The sequence below is a fragment of the Tursiops truncatus genome, chromosome 1 (assembly GCF_011762595.2).
Source record: "Tursiops truncatus isolate mTurTru1 chromosome 1, mTurTru1.mat.Y, whole genome shotgun sequence".
NCBI classification, from domain to species: domain Eukaryota; kingdom Metazoa; phylum Chordata; class Mammalia; order Artiodactyla; family Delphinidae; genus Tursiops; species Tursiops truncatus.
In genome coordinates, this window is record NC_047034.1 from 60,350,946 (window position 1) to 60,360,484 (window position 9,539).

Sequence of the window (9,539 nt, forward strand, 5' to 3'; positions counted from 1 at the left end):
ATACTCCTCTCACCCATCCATCTCTTCACCCACCCATCCATCTCTGCACCCACGCATCTCCTCTACCCAGGCTTCAGAGAAATGGGAATCCACTCTTCCCTCATACAGCACCTGGTGCTTCTGGCTAAGATCATCTCAGTCTAGCCATGTGGCCTTTTATTTCCTTACTCTATAATGTGAAACTTCTTCCCAAATATCTCATTCAGCAGTTCCACCTTGATGAGAGAAATCACAAGTTTCAGGAGGAAGCAAATTATACAGCCTTAGCAATTACTCTAGGCAGCACAGTGTGAAAGGAAATCAACATATATTACTTGTATTTGATTGAAATTTCTTTTGGAAGGATTGAGGGGAGAGGCGGTGGGGGGGGGTACAAATTTCTCTCAGCAGAGATTCCTCTAAATTTCCTTCCTAGCTTCCAAAATAATAATTCCAGGTCACTGCTCTGGCCTTCCACTTTCAGCAGTCTGTCCCAATTTTTACTACTTCCTCCCAAAGAAAGAAAAAAATCTCTTTGACCTTCTCCCTCGTCCTCTCTCATCAAACTCCACCTTGCTGTCATGCTTGGGCACTCCTAACTCCCACACAAAACCTTTTCTTTCACCTCATTTCTTTTTTTTTTTTTCTCATTATGGATTCATATCTTTGCTCCTCTCTGCCTCTCACTGCCATGTGACAAATCCCTCTTAAAATAACACTGGTGACTCACCCAGTGGATACTGTATTCCCTTTATGTGTACCTTTTTTCACCAAGGGGCATAAGGTTTCACAGATATTCAGTTTTATTTTTACCTCATCCTTGTAAAAAGATAGTCTGTCAAACAGGGATAGAAATGTAGTTTGGGCTTTAAGTCTGAATTATTTGAGTATTAAGGTTGATAATCAGTTTTTTCATCTTTCAGACCTCCTCCTTCTCTGCATCTCTTCCTTGGTACTATTTATTTTCTTCAGAGTCTATTAGTAACCACACTAAAATCTTACCAATCAGTCGTGCTGTTTCTTAACCATCCACCCAAGCTGGAAACCTCAGTGCAGTTTCAACTCCTCCAACTAACTTATTCTCCACATCCAGTTGATAACCAAGCCATTCTAATTCTGTCTCAGGCCCCTCACTGCTACAGCCTAATTCAGGCCACCATATCCTCCAGCCTGGACCCATCTTTTCCAACCTGACTCAGTGTTCACTTCACTATTCCCCTCCACCCTCAACCATTTTCTGCCCTCCTCCAAGTCAAATTTGATTATGCTGCTCCCTGGGACCCACTATTTAAAATCACACCCTTTGGCATGGCACTCTGGGTGATCTCAATCTAGCCTTGACTTCCTTTCCTCTGTGATTTCTGAGCTCTATACCCCAGCTACCCTAGAAATGAGCAGTTTCCCTGAACAGGCCTTGATTTACCTGCCTCTGTTCTTTCTCATTCGCACAGTTCCCTCTGGCAGGAGTGTCCACCCCTACTGTTTCATCCTGGCATTTTTCTTCTCAGGTTTAAAGGTACAGTTTTTATATCACCTTTTCTGCAGAGCTTTTCCTAACCTTCCCAGCACAGATTTAAATATTCTCTCTTCTGCATTCCTATAGCTCTTTATGATAACTGCTAAGGTACAGATACGTATAATGTAGTGTATATTCCACAAAAATTTATTGGAAGCCTATGATGTGCCAGGCACTATACCAGGTACTAGGTACACAGAGATCAAATTCGCAGTCCCTACCCTGACTACTAAGTAAGATAGAAAGTAAAGAAAAATAAATTTGTATTTCAGAGTAATATGAATGATAGTAGAGGTAAGCCCAGGGGCTGAGTGGACCCATGAGAGGGGTGTCACCTAGGCTGGGGACATCAGAAAGGTCTCTAAGAGGAGGTGAGCCCTGAGCTAAGTTGTTTGGAACATTCAAGTGGGAAAGTCTTTGGTGACTGCACTTTCTCCCCATGAGATCATGGGCTTTATGATAGCAGACTAGATCCTGTGCTCCTTGTAGTATGCAGGTGCTCCACAAATATTCAGAAAATTGAATAACTGATATCAAGTTTATTGCCTCTCAACCCTGCCTTCTCCTTCCTCTTGGTGGTTGGCTTCAATCTTGACTACACAGATCCAATCTCAGCTCAGCCAATAAAAAAGTGTAAATAATAAAGCAAGTCCCATAAAGGCAATATTCTCCCATCTCAAACCTGGCTCCCCACATCCAAAGAAGCAGTGATTGGATTTGCTGGTCTGAGGCATTTGGCATGTACAGCGGGGCTACACAGCCAGAGTTAGGCAATTATGCATCGTTAATGTGCTCCCGGGCTAAGCAGAAAAAAAACATGAGGAAAAGGAAAAATGTGTCACAGCACGCCAGGCCAAGTTCAAAAGTTATCAAGCCCAGAGCCACTTCCCAACTGTCTTCCCAGCTCCTGTTTTCCTCTCTGCACACCGTTTACCACCTGGCAGCCAGCGTCATTTCCCACTACCTTTAGGATGGAGTAAAACTCCTCCATCTGGCAGACAAAGCCATTGGTGATCTCCTCCATCTCTCTAACCTCACCTTTTGCTCACACTCTCTTTTTTGTCAAAGCTTAGCTTTGTCCCTCAGTCATATTAAACTACTTTCATTTCCTTAATGCATCTGGATTTCTCTCGCCTGCTGGTCTTTTCATGTGTTGCTTGTTCCTTTGCCTGGATTGCACTGAACTCCCCTGGATAACTCTGACTCATTCTTTAGGTCTCAGGTTAAAAGGTATTTTCAAGGGGAAGCCTGTCCTGACCCTCTCCACCTGCTAAGACCTGGACAGGTTTGCTCCTGTCTGCCCAAACTTCACACTCCCTGCTTCCCCTATCATCACAGGTTACAGTATTGTTGAAATTGTCTGCTTAGTTGGGTAAGCTCCCTGAAGGTGAGGATTGTGTCTGGTTTCACCACTGCGTTCCAGTGCTCAGCAAAGTGTCTGAACTACGTTAGGCACTCAGTAAGAATCTGTTGGTTGAGTGAGTAGATAAAAGAACCCTGGGGTGGAGTGGAAGGTTGGGGTTAGCAGATGCAAACTATTATATATAGAATGGATAAACAACAAAGTCCTACTGTATAGCACAGAGAACTATATTCAATCTCCTGTGATAAACCATAATGGAAAAGAATATAAAAAAGAATATATATATACATATATAATATACACATATATAAAAAACTGAATCACTTTGCTGTACAGCAGTAATAACACAACATTGTAAATCAACTATACTTCAATATAAAAAAATAAATATAAATAAATAAATAAATACCCTGGAGTAAGGAATAGAAGGCACATCTTATCAGAATGTAAGCTCTGTGAAAGCAGGGGCTTTGTTCTGCTTATGGTTACAGCCTCTGGCATATAATAGACCGTCAACAAATATTTACTGAATGAATGAGCTAATTAATTAATTAGGTTGGTTAAATGAAAATATTATGTAGGTCTTAGTAGACTTTTCATGGATATATTACATATGGTTTGGTCTTTGGGAAACTGGCTCCTAAAGCGAGGAAGGCAGCATGACATAGTGGTCAAGAGCATGAACTTGGAGCCAGGCTTCCATGGGTTCAAATCTGAACTCTATCCAACACAAGCCAATAGTTTATGTCTTAGGCGTTTTGTCTTTAACTGAGGTCTATAATGTGATTAAATGTCTTAACATTTGCAAATCAATGAAATAGTGCTGGTTACATAGTAAAAACTAGTTAAGTATTTGCTATAGACAACAGAACAATATTACAAAATGGAAAGTCAAGAAGTATTGTCCACAGTTGACCAAATAAGAAATAAATGATAGGTATATTACCTAAATCTATAAACATAGATAATTAAAATATCAACATAATTATATGTAGAGAATGGAAGAAGTGAACTAAACCCTCATGTATCATAAAGGCAGCCACAAACAATGCCCAAAATTCATAGCCCGGGAATTAATGGTGACCAAACATTGGTGATTTGAAGGTGACTATCAGAAGAACCATCAGCTAAAAGAGTTAAAGCAGTTGTCTGTGAGGAGGAAGGTTAGAAAACAGGAAGAATAGGGCAGGAAATTATCCATTTTCATTAGTACTCCTTTTGTACTACTTAAACTTTTGACCATGTTCATGTATTACTTTGATAAAATAAAAATATTTTTTAAATAATTGCATAGAAAAAGGCAAATGGGAAGTACTTGTTGTAGTCTTCAAATACTTCTAATTTATGTGTAAAAATCTGAGACTGGTGAGATAATGTGGCCCTGCTCAGAGATTGCCTACATCATACCCACTCTAAGAAGACTTGTAGATTATCACTCTCCTTCCTGAGGCTGAGATACCACAGAAAGTTGCTATCTGAGATCAGGCTCAGTTTCTCAATAACTGTGTGCTCTTAGCCAAGACAATCAAGCTCTCTGTGGCTCAGTTTTCCCACCAATTAAATTTCAGTAACAGTTTTATACTCACTTTATTGTTACATCAAATATCTAGGAAAGAATAGAATACGCTACAAATATTACAATCACAGTGGAAGAATTTCCTAGAGAAGAGAGAAATATGTGACACCATCTTTCTTCAAACCAACTTAGGATGCATCCTCCATTTCTTATTAATAATAGTCATTCATAATTATATGTAAATTCAGAAAAAAATTTAGAGAACATTCTCAGGATAATTATTCCCTTCTCTCTTGAGCATGCCCATATTATTACCTGTTTCAAACGCTCGACTACAATTGGTTTTCTTACATCATAGTGTCATCCACTGGTCTATGATTTCCTGGAGAGCAGAAGTGGTGTTTTACTTATCTTGATGTATACTAAGCTTAACACAGTGACTGTCTTATAGCAAGTACCCAAAACTGTTTGCTGAATTGAACTTTCTGTTAATAAAGTTTATTTTGTGTTATATATAATTTTAGAAATATGAAAGAGTAGAATGAAGGAAATAATGTAATATATGTTATTCCTCCCATTCATCCAACAAATATCAATTGACTCCCCACACACAGTTCTATGCTAGGCACTGGGGACCTGGTGTAATAATACACACAAGCAGCTTCCAGTCTAATTTCAGGATTGGGGTGGGGGAAGCACAGACAGGCAAATAAGCAATTTCAATATAAATTGGTAAGTTTTAGGTTAAAGTTAAGTATAAGACACCACAAGAGCACAAAAGGGGGGTCACCAGCCACTAAAACAATTAATATTTTGAGATCTCTTCTTCTTAGATTATTTCTTTGAATTGAATTGAAATCCATTAAACCACAGCACTATAGTTAGTAGACACAGGTCCTACCTAAATGATTCAAAACATCGAGTCAGTTAGTTAAAAGTTATGTGCACTATTTGGTTGAAACCACTTAGCATCACATAGCCACCTTAGATAATGTGCCAAGTTAGTAAAATGCGTTTACCCATATCCTTCCACATGTCGTATTATTATTATTTCATGAAAACCTCTAGGGTTTGGGAGACATTTGGGGAATGCAAGTACATGTTCATTAAGGAAACTTTCCTTTCATCTTCTGTGACTTGACTTTGCTATGTTTCACCCCTCATAAAACAGGTGTTTTCTTCTCAGTGTTTTCTTAAAAACCAGCTTTGAAAGTTATTGTGGGCAAATAGCAATAGGGAAAGATAGATGACCCCACTTTTCACTATGAGGAAGTGTTTTAATGGTTTCCTCTGTGGTTCACTAGTTGGATGAGATTAGAAGTAAAACTGATTCCAACAAACTGCCCTCAGGTAACATTCTAAAAATACTTGACATTGTGGAGTGTCCCCTTAGGACTAGAAAACAGTTAGTCCTTTCTCTTCCCTTGAAGTTATCAAGGTCTGATCAGTTCTTAACTATTTAAAGTCAGATAGAAGTGAACGTGTACATCATCAGCTACTTGGATAGTAGAGTCTTAAACACGAAGCAAATTAGAAATTTAATAAGAACAGGAGGGCATGAGTCTGGGGTGTTTAGTGACCAGATGAAGTAGCTTTAATTAAAACTTTACTGCAAATTGTGATCACATTCAAAAAATGTTCCTGGTGACAGTTTGGGATGTTAAAACCTTACTGGCAAAAAAAAAAAAAAAAAAAAAAAAGCATGACTTGTATGATAACTAGAGTAGTGACAATTATGGAAATCACAGAAAGACAGTGAGATCATTGCCCAATTTGAGGAGAACTGATTTTTGTTTGAATAAATTATCCTTTCATCAAAAGTCTGATCCTTGCTACTTTGGCAAATGAAAGAAGTGGCAAGTTATATTTGTTTTCTTTCCTTTACAGGACATCACATGAAACACAGAGGTATGTGTTTGCTCCAGATCAAACTTGAATGAAGCCACTTTTTGAGTAGCAAACCCTCAGTATGGGGACCAAATAATTGTTGGATGATTTTCTTGCTTATTCCATAAAAAAAGAACTCCATTATGAAGACAGGTTGAAGTAGATATTAAATTGTCATTACCACAGGTGTCAACTATGACTCATGTGTAGGTTGAAATAGATATTAAATTGTATTATCAGAGGTGCCAACTATGACTCATGTGTAGAGAACCATTTTACTCTAGAACCTAAAAATGATGAATATATCTTTCATCGCTGATAAACACTGACCAAAATCTCTCCCATCATGGATACCATCAATGAAGTACAGTTAGGACAGAAATAGACACAAATGATGTATTATTTTTCCCAATATGTAATGAATAAACTTTGGTACTGTTCTTAATAATAAATATTTATTAATTAGAGCATCTAAATGAATATGAAAGACATAAAAATATAAAAACAATAATTTGACTCATGCAGCACTTTTATAAAAGGTGAATATAATGTAATGAGTCCATGAGCTTTAAAGGGAAATGAGCTGCCTGGCTAGTGAGGGGACAAGACGCCAGAGGGTCACTACCCACTCAGGATCACAGCTGTACTGCTGGATTGTTGGGCTCCTGTAGGCTTGGTCTGGCTCACATTTCTCCTGGTGGACTTTATTGTTCGGACTGCTTTTTTCACCCATTCAACTTGTGGATCAGCACAGACTTTAAGGCCACGTCTGGTAATAAATCTGCAATGCAAAGAAAAAATAGACAAAGTCAGTCACATCCTCAAAGTCTTGGGACCAGAAGTTAAGATCAGATCATATATAAGAGATCTTGTGCAGAAATGACTGGACAAAACAGTCTTTCAGATTCAGGAGAACATAAATGAAAATCTTTCCTCTGCAATCTATTTTCCCATAAAGGAGAAATAGCTCCAGGTAATACCCAGATCCCTGGCTCAGCATAAATTGCAGGCTCCTTTTCTCATCATTGCTACCAGGTGATGTAATTAAACTGGACATTTGAGGTCATCTAGTCCAATTATTACATATCATTTCTTTTTCAAATTTAAACACACTCATCTTATTTTCTGGACAAAAGGTAATTTCTTTATCATATTTTGGGAGGTAAAGTTGCAATTGTGTGTTGGGAAGAGTTGCTGTTCTGAAGATGAGATCCTAGAAAGAGAACGGTACCATGTAGGCTAGTTGTTGACACTATTCCTCGAGATATGGCAACTGATAAAATATGGCACTCTACTCCAGCCCACCATAAGGGCAGAGAAAGGCAGGGAAGGGGAAGGATGGGAAGGAAGGCATCCCATACCAGTGTGTCTCTACGGTCAAATCCTGATCTGAACCAGCCAGCTATAAACCTAACCCTCGGGACTGAGCATATTATTCATCTGATTCCCAGTTAGATTCTTCTGCTAAGATAAAGCAGAAAGGAGGGTGATATCCTTCACTTGTTGCCAATTTTTGGTCATAAACATTGTTTGGGGCTACCTAAAGGCATAGTTCATATGGAAAAACAGAAAGACTATTGGCTATGTTGAGGTTTTCCTCCTTGTTGACATTTTTCCTGAGGAGGGCAGCATTTCTATATACTGTGTTCCATCAAGCCCAGATTTGGGGGAGAGCAACTCACATCACTGCTTTCATGGGGCCCTCCTTGATGGTGTAGGTCTTGATTTTTTTAATTGGCAGTTGCTTGGTAGTCAGACTCACACAGATGTTCTTGTCTAGAACTTCACTCCCCACACCTGGTAAAGAAAACCAAACAAACAAAAATAAAATATAATTGTTAATACTATCAATGTTAGAGTGCTGTAAATAAAATAAAGAGTGATCTGATAAAGAGTAATTTGGGGAAGGCAACACTAAATGTGGGAGAGGTAGTTCATTCTTGACTGAATAAATAAAGGTGTCCTCATTTTAAATGGTAGAATGTGAAATATGTAAGGGAAGTAGTTCATTAAATACTCATCCTCAATAGAAATGGCCCCGGAGGATTAAACCTTCTAAGTTTAGAGAACATCTTACATTGGAGAAGGGAAAATAACTTGGGAGAGTTAATAATAGTAAGGGTTTTCTAAAATCTAAAAAGGGTTTCTAAGTGCTGATTTATTCCTAAGCTGGAGACTGGCATTTGCTACTCAGGGAAGCAAGTATTCTCAGAGAATATTTCTCAGAGAAATATTCAGCAAAAAAGCATCTTAAATAATAGCCAATGTTGATGAAGTTTGAGCTATAGTGTTGCTGGTATCAGAAGGCATTTTATAAACATGAAACTGACCCGGTGTTCACTACCATTGCTCTTCAGCTCTCCTTCTCTCCATCACACAATATCCAGCCTGCACATTCTTAATCCTCTACATTTGCCAACTTACTTTGAATGCTGAACTGTCGCTGACCGCAGTGAAAGAGGGAAATACCCAAGTGTCTACAGTCTTCCTCAGTCTTATTTCCCCTACCCGTACATGGGTTTCTACCAAATGGCAGCCTGTTTTCTCAGACAAATGCCAGCCAGCCATGGTTAAGACATTTGGCCTAAAGTTTTTGTTTCATCAATATTTTTTTTTAATTTGGGGCACAATTTCAGGGAGTTCCAGACATTGCCATCTCTATTTACGGACACCCTTGGCATCCATGATCAGGTTCAGATATTCTAGTCTAAGTAATAAGTCTATGGATTAGAAGGTTGAAAGGAGAGTTAACTGAAACATTAATTATACCCAAAGGATATTCCCTCTTGTGGCCAGAGCCACAAGGAGAAATATACTCCAACCAGCTTGGAAAAAATGATCTTTGAAGAAATATGTGTAGAATGCTCAGGTAAGTCTCAGTATAACTAAGTCTCATCTGGGTATGTCTTGTAGGTTTATCTGATTGTATATAAGACGTTGGTATTTGTTAGCACTTATGGTCTCTTATAAACTCAAGAAATTGATCATCAGTGGGAACAACATTCATAGCAGTAATAACAGACTCTCCTACACACTTAATGTAAAATTGATTTCCTGGGTGTAAAGGTGTGAGCTACCAGTCATTTTTGTTTTAATAGAACATTGTTTTGCTTCAGAACATAAACCATCTACTTCATTCCCACTTTGTGAACTCTCAAAATTTTTGAGATTTTATCAAGGTCAATATTAAATAGGCAAAAGCTTCAAAGGTATATACAATCGTCATCAGCATTCCACAACTAAATTAATCAGGAAGTTAGGACTTGTGTGGAAACCTG

At 38.4% G+C, this 9,539-nt stretch overlaps 1 long non-coding RNA gene across 1 annotated transcript; it reads right to left on the reverse strand.

Moving 5' to 3' along the window:
- Positions 1 to 6,699: 6,699 nt before the first annotated feature.
- LOC117309597 (uncharacterized) lies at positions 6,700 to 8,049 on the reverse strand. The gene is made up of 2 exons (XR_004523924.2): positions 7,944 to 8,049; positions 6,700 to 7,042 (listed from the first exon to the last, which is right to left on the reverse strand). It is a non-coding gene; the product is annotated as an uncharacterized lncRNA (long non-coding RNA).
- Between the last annotated feature and the right edge of the window lie 1,490 nt (positions 8,050 to 9,539).